We start from the raw sequence: 12,500 nt of genomic DNA on the forward strand, positions 1-12,500 counted from the left end.
TGCACTATCAGCCCCGTTCTTTACTCCTTGTACACCCAGGACTGTGCAGGCAAGTGCAAATCCAACTCAATTTACAAATTCGCAGATGATACCAACGTAGTGGGCTAGATATCAAATAATAATGAGATGGAATACAGGAAGGAGAATGAGAACGTTACCTGGTGTCAGGACAACAATCTGTCCCCCAATGTCAGAAAGACAATTGAGATAGTGATTGACTCTAGAAAGTATTGAAAGATCTGTGGCCACATTTGCAGCTGATATGAAGATCAATGGGACGGTAGGTAGTAAACATAGAAAATAGGTGCAGGCGGAGTGTTCAGGTCAACTGTCCCCTCTCCCGGCCCTGCGAGCCAGCACCACCATTCATTGTGATCGTGGCTGATCAACCACAGTCAGTAACCCATGCATGCCTTCTCCCCATATCCCTTGATTCCGCTAGCCCCTAAAGCTCTATCTGACTAACTTTTAAATTCATCCAGTGAATTGGCCTCCACCACCTTCTGTGGCAGTGAATTCCATAAATTCACAACTCTCTGGGTGAAAAAGTTTTTGCTCATCTCAGTTTTAAATGGCTCCCCGTTATTCTTAGACTGTGGCCCCTGGTTCTGGTCTCCCCCAACATTGGGAACATTTTTCCTGCATCTAGCTTGTCCGGTTCTTTTATAATTTTATATGTTTCTATAAGATCCCCTCTCATCCTTCTAAACTCTAGTGAATTCAAGCCCAGTCTTTCCAATCTTTCCTCATATGACATTCCCGCCATCCCGGGGAATAACCTTGTGAGCCTACGCCGCACTGCCTCAATGGCAAGGATGTCCTTACTCAAAGTGGGAGACCAAACCTGCACACAGTACTCCAGATGTGGTCTCACCAGGGCCCTGTACAACTGCAGAAGGACCTCTTTACTCCTTTACTCAAATCCTGTCGTTATGAAGGTCAAAATGCCATCAGCTTTTTTCACTGCCTGCTGTACCTGCATGTTTACTTTCAGTGACTTGTCTACAAGGATCCCCAGGTCTCGTTGCTCTTCCCTTTAACTAATCTAACACCACTGAGATAATAATCTGCCCCCTTGTTCTTGCCGCCAAAGTGGAAAATCTCATATTTCTTTACTGCATCTTCCTTGCATCTGCCCACTCACTCAACCTGTCCAAAACACCCTGCAACCTGCTAGCATCCTATTTGTAGTTTACACTGCCACCCAGCTTTGTGTCATCTGCAAATTTGTTGGTGTTACTTTGAATTCCATCATCTAAATCATTAATATATATTGTAAATAGTTGCGGCCCCAGCACTGAGCCTGGTGGCACTCCACTCACCACTGCCTGCCATTCTGACAGGGACCTGATTATTCCTACTCTGGGGAAATCCCAACGGAGCATGGGAGAGAGAAGGGAAGTTGCGATGCTGGAGCGATGTGGGGAGGGGAGAGATATGTCCATGAGTGAGGGTCTTGCAGAGTGAGGGTGGAGGGCGTGGAGGGGTCTGTGCTGGGACCAGGGTGGGAGAGGAGGGAACAGGTCTAGGGGCAGGGGGAGGGGGAGAGGGGACAGTTGACCTGAACACTCAGCCCACTGTCAGACCCCAGGAAACAGTTCCTGACTAACAGCCCACAATCAGTGAGGTTAAGTAACAAATCATCCTCTATGATAATCCGTAACACTGGTGCTCTGTAATAATGCACTATCAGCCCCCGTTCTTTACTCCTTGCACACCCAGGACTGTGCAGGCAAGTGCAAATCCAAATCAATTTTCAAATTCGCAGACGATACCAACGTAGTGGGCTAGATATCAAATAATAATGAGACGGAATACAGGAAGGAGAATGACAACATTACCTGGTGTCAGGACAACAATCTGTCCCCCAATGGCAGAAAGACAATTGAGATAGTGATAGACTCTAGGATGCATTGAAGGCTCTGTGGCCAACTTTGCAGCTGATATGAAGATCGGTGGGACGGTAGGTAGTAAACATGGAAAATAGGTGCAGGAGGAGGTCATTTGGCCCTTCGAGCCAGCACCGCCATTCATGCTAATCATGGCTGATCATCCACAATCAGTAACCCATGCCTGCCTTCCCCCCATATCCCATTATTCAGCCAACCCAAGAGCTCATTCTAACTCTCTTTTAAATTCACCCAATGAATTGGCCTCCACTGCCCTCTGTGGCAGAGAATTCCACAAATTCACAACTCTCTGGGTGAAAAAGTTTTTTCTCATCTCAGTTTTAAATGGCCTCCCCTTTACTCTTAGACAGTGGCCCCTGGTTCAGGACTCACTAAATAGTGTAGAGAAAGCAAGGACTCTGCAGAAGGACAGGTTGGGAGAGTGGGCAGGAAAGTGGTAGATGGAATACAGCACGGTAAAGTGTGGAGTCATGCGTTTTGGTAGTAGGAGTAAAGGCGTAGCCTATTTTCTAAATGAGGAAAGAATTCAGAGCTTGAAGTTGCAAAGGGACTTGGGAGAGCTGGTGCAGGATTCCCAAAAAGTTAAATTGCAAGTAATCCATAGTAAGGACGGCAAACGCAATGCTCGCATTTATTTTGAGGACTAGAATATAGAAACACAGATGTAATGCTGAGGCTTTATAAGGCACTTGTCAGACTGCATTTGCAGTATTGTGAGTTGTTTGGGCCCCATATCTGAGGAAGGATGAGCTGGCCCTGGAGATGGTCCAGAGGAGGTTTACAAGAATGATCCCAGGAATGAATGAGTTAACATATGATGAGCGTTTGGTGGCATTGGGCCTCGACTCACTGGACTTTAGAAGGAAGTGGGGGGACCTCATTGAAACTTGCCGAGAAGTGAAAGGCCTGGACAGTGAATATGGAGAGGATGTTTCCATTTGTGGGAGAGCCTAGAACCAGAGGCCACAACCTCAGAATAAATACTCTTTTGAGTAAAGAAATTCCCCCTCATCTCCTTTCAAAATGCAGGTCCTGCATGTGGTGATCTGTAGAATTCTTGCCACAGACAGCTGTGGAGGGCAAGTCATGAGGTGTTTTTAAGGCATAGATTGACAAAGACTTGATTGGTAAGGGTGTCACGAGTTATGGGGAGGAGACAGGAGAATAGGTAGAGAGGGAAAGATAGATCAGGCATGATAGTATGGTGTAGTAGACCTGATGGGCCAAATGGCCTCATTCTGCTCCTCAAACTCATGAACTTATTACCCAAAGCGGTACACATACCCCGTAAACATTGACAGCCCAGAAGTAGAGATGGTTGAAAGATTCAAATTCCGTGCAGTAAATATCTCCAGCAACTTGTCCTGGAGCAGTCATATCAATGCAATGGCCAAGAAAGCACATCAACACCTCCACCTCCAGAGAAGGTTAAGGAAGTCCCCAGCACCTCTCACCAACTTCTACAGATGCACCACAGAAAGCATTTTATCCAGATGCATCACAGCATGGTTTGGGAACAGTTCTATCTAAGACTGCAAGACATTGCAGAGAATTGTGGACACAGCCCAGACCTTTACTCAAACCAACTTCCCTTCCATTGACTCCATCTACACTTGATGTTGCCTTGGCCAGGCCACCAGCAGAATCAACGATGCAGTCCCACCTCTTCTACAATTGGACTTCACTGGAATTTATCTTGCACAAAACATTATTCTCTTTATCCCGTATTTGTACATAGTGGACGGCTTGGATGTAATCATGAATGGACTTTCTGCTGACTGGATGGTACGTAACACATTGCCGTGGGGAGGGTGAGTGCGATGCTTTGGCTTGAGAGGCTTCGACGTACAGGGTGACAGCGGGATAAGGTCTGGTTTGTGGTTATTGTTCTAATATACACTCTCTGTGGTCCAGTGCAGTAAGGATGGCAGGTTGGGTAGTTAGTGCTCTTCCTGCAGGATGTGGGAAGTCAGGGAAACCTTCAGTGTTGCTGTGGAGGTGTGGGAGGTGTGGCCAGCTGCTGCTCCTTACAGACTGCGTAAGGGAACTGGAGCAGCAGCTGGATGACATCAGCATCATCCGGACACATCATCAGGACACCCAGGATGTCACAGGTAGGGGTCACAGGGGTCACAGTGAGGTGGTCACACCTCAGGTAGGGGCAGAAAGTAGATGGGTGATCACAAGCAATGGGAGTCGTGAGAAAGTGCAGGGGTCTCCTGCGGCCATTCCCCTCGACAACAGCTTTGTCCCTTTGGATCCTGTTGGGGGGATGACTGGCCAGGGAGGGCAGCAGTAGTCAGGTGTGTGGCATCAAGCCCGGCTCTGAGGCACAGTGGGGAAGGTCACAGTCAGGTAGAGTGATAGTGATTGGGGAATCGTTAGTTCAGGAAACAGACAGGAGATTGTGGGGCAGCAAATGAGGCTCCAGGATGGTGTGCTGTCTCCCTGGCCCCAGGGTCCAGGATGTCACCGGGCGGCTGCAGAGCATTCTCAAGGGGGAGGGGGAGCAGCCAGATGTCGTTGTGTACGTTGGCACAAATGACAAAGGTAGGAAAAGGGATGAGGTTCTGTGGACTGAAGACAGGGAATTAGGCAAAAGGTTAATGCAGGACCTCCAGGTAGTAATGCCTGGATTGCCACTGGTGCCACATGCCAGTGAGGGTAGTAACAGGAGGATGGGGCAGATGAATGTGTGGCTGAGGAGTTGGTGCTGGGGGCAGGGAAGGTAGAGGTGGTGGTAAACGTGTGGAGCTGAGAACTGAAAAGGGGATGATCACCTTTATGGCAGTGTACGACAGGCCCTCAAATAGTCAGTGGGAATTAGAAGAACAAATGTACTGGGACATTGTAGACAGCTGCAAGACTAAAGGGACACTGTGTGGTCGGTGGGAGATATCACAGTTTATCTCAGTTCCCAGGGAACTGACCGTGGACAGTGAGGGACACTGTGGTCAGTGGGAGATATCACGGTGTATCTCAGTCCACAGATGATCGCCCCAGCCAAGTTATTGATATAGACTGTGAATCGCCAAGGCCCAAGCACTGAGCCCTCTTGTACCCACACGTCACTGTTGCCAACCTGAGAATGATCTGCTTATTCCCACCTCTTGCTCTCTGTCCTAAAGCCAATTCTCAATCCATGTCAGTGTGTGAACAATTCCATGTGCTCTGACCTTGTTGACCAGCCTCTTGTGCAGGAACGTACTAAATGATTTCTGAAGATCCCCCCACACACCAGCCACTGGTTTCCTCACCTGTTCCACTGGATGTTTCATCAACGTACTCCAGGGACTGTGAAACGTGAAATTCCTTCCACAGCCCACATTGTCTCTGCTCAGCCCTAACAGTGGCACGGACTCCCTTCACTCACACTTCCCCATCACATACTGTGAACCCGGCAAGATGAATGGGGAAGTCCCAACGGAGCATGGGAGAGAGAAGGGAAGTTGCGATGCTGGAGCGAGGGGGGAGGGGAGAGATAGGTCGATGAGTGAGGGTCTTGCAGAGTGAGGGGGGAGGGCATGGAGGGGACTGTGTGGGGCCAGGGAGTGGGAACTACGCTGGGGTCAGGGTGGAAGTGCAGGGGTCTGAGCCAGGAGCGAGGTGGGTGGGGGGAGGGGGTGGAGGAGCCGTGCCGAGGCAAAGATGGGAGGGGATGAAGGTGGGACCAGGGTGGGAGAGGAGGGAACAGGTCTAGGGGAAGGAGGAGGGGGGACAGTTGACCTGAACACTCAGCCCACTGTGTGTGTTGGTGACTCAGGACATCCCAGAATATCTCCACAACCCCAACAGCCCGTGTGACTGGAGAACGGGGACCTACCTGTACAATACACAGCTTTGGTGATGGGTGGCGGCCACAGCTGATACACAAAGTAACCGGTGCAGTTCTTCACCCTGATCTCCCGGTTCCAGTAGCAGATGGACTTGCCCCCGGTGAAACAGACTCTCCTGGTCACCTCCCTGTCTCCCACGCTGGGATGGGGACCTGGAATGATGATTATAAACATTGTAAAATGTACCCGGTCACAGTGCGGTGGGGAATGTGAATGTGGAGCCAGTGTAAGGCAGTGATCACAAGCCATGGTCGGGTCTGACCTGCCTCAGTCAGTGGTGAACTGCTGCCCTCACCCTCCCCACCCACACTCCCCACTGCAGCCCCTGCTCCCTGAGACCGGCTCCTGGTGCTGACACCCTGGGGTGCCGGGGTCTGGACTGGAAACACAAGCCCCCCCCACCCATGGGTGCTGACAGCTGGTGATGAGCGGACACGGGCCGAATCAGTAGCTCAGATGGGACATCATGGTCAGTATGGGCCGAAGGGCCTGTTTCTGGGCCGTGTGACCAATGACTAATTATATAGTATTTAGATCAGCCTGATGGGAAATGTCACTAGGTTGGTTACAATAACTTTAACCAGGACACATCACAAACGCTCCAATCACACAGCATGAGCACATTTGTGCTAAATGTTGTGTGTATTTAATTTCTCCACCTCGTTGCTGAACTGTGTGTGTCCTGAGACAGGCCCAGCTCCCTGGGAGCGGCTCCTCCACTGAAACTGCTGATCTGGAGCGGGGACAGCGGGCGGGTGGGACCCGTAGACCCACTGCCTCCAAACTCCAGGAAGATGGAGCTTCCCCACCGCACTGCGTGAGGATCCAGGGCCGGAGCGTGGTCTGTGTGACTGTGGGGGACCCACTCTGGGAGGTTGGGGTCCGTGTCTGTGTGAGGGGCCCTCTGGAGAGATCTGGGTCATCAGTCTGACCCTCCCCCACAATAACTGAGACCATCTGTTGTAAACTCTGACCCTACCGGCTAGCCAGCCTGGGTAACTCCAGGAGCAGTGATTCACTTTAACGACAGTCTCCGGAATCTTCCATCCACCGGAACTGAAACAACAATCAGAGAGTCAGCCCCTGAACTGAGGGAGTTTGTTCACCCAGAGAAAGACCCAGAATCAGGGCCATTCTCACCCACCCGGTCCCGTTCATCATTCCCCACAATCCAATGAAGTTTTCCCTCCGCTCCCGTCTTCCCCGGTCTCTCTCCACAATGTGGGATCTCCCCATTCTCAGTATTGATGCCCCGTCCCAATGCACCAACTGATGATCCACATCTCACTACATCTCCCCTTCACATCCCCTCATCCCCCCGTTTACATTCTCCATCAGTGCCCAATTTCCCAGCAATGATCAACTCACGTTACCTGTTAAATCTGTACCATCCCACTGCGAGACTTGCATCACTCATCCGTGTCCCACTGATGCACCCAGTGCGGGAACAACCCGTGTTCCTCCAGGGCTGATCCAGGACGGTGTGGGTCACACATGGGTCACCCAGTGTGGAGTCTGTGGCTGAGGGACAGATTGATGTACCGTGTTAATGTCAAGTTCAGCTCATGTCCCCAGCCTCTTGTTCCCCACCTGAAGCAGCTGCTCACTGCAAATGCTCACTGTACACACACACACACGCACACACACACACACACACACACACACGCACACACACACACACGCACACACACACACACACGCACACACACACACACACACACACACACACACACACGCACGCACACACACACACACACACACACACACACACACACACACACACACACACACACACACACCCACACACACACACACACACACATACACACACACACACACACACACACACACACACACACACACACACACACACACGTGTGCAGACACACCCGCACACAAATGCACACACACACACAGACACACAAACAGAAACACACATACATCCAGACACACACACACACACACATGTGCACAGACACACACGCACACACACACACAGACAAGCACATGCACAAAAACACACACAGACATACACACACTCATGGACGCACACGCATACTCACACACACACACACACCCACACGCACACATACACGGACACACACACGCTCATGCAGACGCACATACATGCACACGCACACACATATGCGCACACACACACATATGCACGCACGCAAACACACACTCATGCACACACACGTGCAAACACACATACGGACACACACAGAACACACTTGCACACACACACACACATACGGACACACACAGAGACACAGACACAAGCAGACACACACATGCACACACATGTGTAGCCCAGCGGGAAGGTTCGCTAATGCTACACGGGAGGGTTTAAACTGGATTGGAAGGGGATGGAATCTCGAGCACGACAGAGGAACGTGAGGCGCTAGAAGTTGGTATGGAGGATGGTGTGGGAAAGGGTTAGTGGACAGAATAGGCAGGTGAAAGGCAGAGAGCGAGGAAGGAGGGTTGGTTTAAACTGCATGTATTTTAATGCAAGGGCCTGACGGGGAAGGCAGATGAGCTTAGGGCGTGGATAGGTACGAGCGACTGGGACGTTGGAGCCATGACTGAAACCTGGTTAAGGGACGGGCAGGACTGGCAGCTCAATGTTCTGGGGGACAGGAGCTTCAGGAGAGGCAGGGGTGAGGGGAAAAGAGAAGGGGTTTTGCATTGTTGGTTAAGGAGGATGTCACGGCTTTGGTCAGAGGTTACATTACGGACGGTTCGTCTAATGAGGCCATATGGGTGGAGCTGAGGCACAAGAAAGGGATGGTCACCTTGTTGGGGGTGAACTACAGACCCCCGAATAGTCAATGGGAAATAGAAGAGCAAATGTGCCGGGAGATTGCAGTCAGCTGCAGGTGAAATAAAGTTGTTGTAGTAGAGGATTTAAACTTTCCCGATAGAGACTGGGAAAATCATAGAGTGAAGGGACTAGATGGGGTGCAATTCCTCAAAAGTGTGTAGGAGAGTTTTCTTAAGCAGTATGTGGAGGGCCACACGTGAGAAGGCAACGCTGGGTCTAAAGTGAAAGGCCTGGATAGAGTGAATGTAGAAAAGATGTTTTCATGAGTTGGAGAGTCTGGGACCAGAGGCCAGAGCCTCAGAATAAAAGGACATCATTTAGAAAGGAGATGAGGAGGAATCTTTCAGGTGAATCTGTGGAATTCAATGCCACAGACGGCTGTGGGGGTCATCAATGGATAATGGAGACTGACAGATTCTTGATGAATAGGTTCAGGTATTATGGGGAGAAAGCAGGAGAATGGGGTTGAGAAGTAAAGATAGATCAGCCGTGATTGAATGGCAAAGTAGACTTGATGGACCGAATGGCCTAATGCTGCTCCTAGAACGTGAGGACTCCCTAAGATCATGTCCAGTACAGCTCCGTATTCCCGACTAGGCATAGAGTCATAGAATGATACAGTGTGGAAACAGGCCCTTCGGCCCAACTCGCCCACACCGGCCAACAATGTCCCAGCTTCACTCGTCCCACCTGCCTGCACTTGGTCCATATCCCTCCAAACCTGTCCTATCCATGTACCTGTCTAACTGTTTCTTAAATGATGGGATAGTCCCAGCCTCCACTACCTCCTCTGGCAACTTGTTCCATACACCCACCACCCTTCGTGTGAAAAGTTAACCCTCAGATTCCCATTAAATCTTTTCCCCTTCACCTTGAACCTCTGTCCTCTGGTCCTCGGTTCACCTACTCTGGGCAAAGGTTTCTGTGCATCTACCCTATCTATTCCTCTCATGATTTTGTATACCTCTATAAGATCTCCTTTCATCCTCCTGTGGTCCATGGAATAGAGACCCATCCTACTCAACCTCTCCCTATGGCTCACACTCTCTAGTCCTGGCAACATCCTCGCAAATCTTTTCTAAACCCTTTCAAGCTTGAAAATATCTTGCCTATAAAATGATGCCCAGAACTGAACACAATATTCTTAAGGGAGACAGAAAATGCTGGAGTAACTCAGTGGGTGAGGCAGCATCTCTGGAAAGAAGGAATGGGTGACGTTTGGGGTCACAATATTCTAAATGCATCTCACCAATGTCTTATACAACTGCAACATGACCTCCCAACTGCTATATTCATAATTCTGACTGATGAAGATGAAAGTTCTAAAAGCCTTTTTGAGCACCTTATCCACCTGCGATCCGACCTTCAAGGAAACATGCACCTGTACTCCGAGATCCCTCTGCTCTACAATACTATCCAGAGGCCTACCTTTTACTATGTAGGTCCTGCTCATGTTGGACGTCCCAAAATGCAACACCTCACACTTCTCTGTATTAAATTCTATCAACCCTTCCCCCGCCCACCTGGCCAATCGATCCAGATCCTTCTGCAATCTTTCACAACCATTTCACTATCTGCAAAACCACTAACTTTTGTATCAACAGCAAACTTGCTCATCTTGCCCTGTATGTTCTCATCCAAATCATTGATATACATGACAAACAGTAACGGGTCCAGCACCGAACCCTGTGGCATACCACTAGTCACAGGCCTCCAGTCCGAGAAGCAACCTTCCACCATCACCAATTGCTTCTTTCCATGGAGCCAATTTGCTATCCATTCAGCTATCTCTCCTTGGATCCCATGCGATCTAACCTTTCAGAGCAGCCTACCATGCAGAACCTTGTCGAATACCTTACTGAAGTCCATGAACACAACATCTACAGCTCTGCCCTCATCAACCTTTTTGGTCGAGTCTTCAAAAAAACAATCAGATTTGTGAGACACGACCTCCTTCGTACAAAACCATGCTGACTATCCCTAATCACCCCTGGCCCATCCAAATACCTTTATTTCCTATCCCTCAGTTGGGCCGAAGGGCTGTTTCCACACTGTATCACTCTATGACTCTATGACACACACACAGACACACAAGCACACAGACGCACACACACACACACACACACACACACACACAAAGACACACACACGCGCACACACACACACACACACACACACGCACACACACACACACGCACACACACACACACACACACCCACGCACACACACACACACACACAGACACACAGGCACACACACACACACACACACACACACACACACACACACACACACACACACACAGACACACAGGCACACACATGCACACACACACACACACACACACACACACACACACACAGACACACAGGCACACACATGCACACACACACACACACACACACACACACACACACACACGTGTGCAGACACACCCGCACACAAATGCACACACACACACAGACACACAAACAGAAACACACATACATCCAGACACACACACACACACACATGTGCACAGACACACACGCACACACACACACAGACAAGCACATGCACAAAAACACACACAGACATACACATACTCATGGACGCACACGCATACTCACACACACACACACACCCACACGCACACATACACGGACACACACACGCTCATGCAGACGCACATACATGCACACGCACACACATATGCGCACACACACACATATGCACGCACGCAAACACACACTCATGCACACACACGTGCAAACACACATACGGACACACACAGAACACACTTGCACACACACACACACACATACGGACACACACAGAGACACAGACACAAGCAGACACACACATGCACACACATGTGTAGCCCAGCGGGAAGGTTCGCTAATGCTACACGGGAGGGTTTAAACTGGATTGGAAGGGGATGGAATCTCGAGCACGACAGAGGTACGTGAGGCGCTAGAAGTTGGTATGGAGGATGGTGTGGGAAAGGGTTAGTGGACAGAATAGGCAGGTGAAAGGCAGAGAGCGAGGAAGGAGGGTTGGTTTAAACTGCATGTATTTTAATGCAAGGGCCTGACGGGGAAGGCAGATGAGCTTAGGGCGTGGATAGGTACGAGCGACTGGGACGTTGGAGCCATGACTGAAACCTGGTTAAGGGACGGGCAGGACTGGCAGCTCAATGTTCTGGGGGACAGGAGCTTCAGGAGAGGCAGGGGTGAGGGGAAAAGAGAAGGGGGTTTGCATTGTTGGTTAAGGAGGATGTCACGGCTTTGGTCAGAGGTTACATTACGGACGGTTCGTCTAATGAGGCCATATGGGTGGAGCTGAGGCACAAGAAAGGGATGGTCACCTTGTTGGGGGTGAACTACAGACCCCCGAATAGTCAATGGGAAATAGAAGAGCAAATGTGCCGGGAGATTGCAGTCAGCTGCAGGTGAAATAAGGTTGTTGTAGTAGAGGATTTAAACTTTCCCGATAGAGACTGGGAAAATCATAGAGTGAAGGGTCTAGATGGGGTGCAATTCCTCAAAAGTGTGTAGGAGAGTTTTCTTAAGCAGTATGTGGAGGGCCACACGTGAGAAGGCAACGCTGGGTCTAAAGTGAAAGGCCTGGATAGAGTGAATGTAGAAAAGATGTTTTCATGAGTTGGAGAGTCTGGGACCAGAGGCCAGAGCCTCAGAATAAAAGGACATCATTTAGAAAGGAGATGAGGAGGAATCTTTCAGGTGAATCTGTGGAATTCAATGCCACAGACGGCTGTGGGGGTCATCAATGGATAATGGAGACTGACAGATTCTTGATGAATAGGTTCAGGTATTATGGGGAGAAAGCAGGAGAATGGGGTTGAGAAGTAAAGATAGATCAGCCGTGATTGAATGGCAAAGTAGACTTGATGGACCGAATGGCCTAATGCTGCTCCTAGAACGTGA

The sequence above is a fragment of the Rhinoraja longicauda genome, chromosome 37 (genome assembly GCF_053455715.1).
Source record: "Rhinoraja longicauda isolate Sanriku21f chromosome 37, sRhiLon1.1, whole genome shotgun sequence".
NCBI classification, from domain to species: domain Eukaryota; kingdom Metazoa; phylum Chordata; class Chondrichthyes; order Rajiformes; family Arhynchobatidae; genus Rhinoraja; species Rhinoraja longicauda.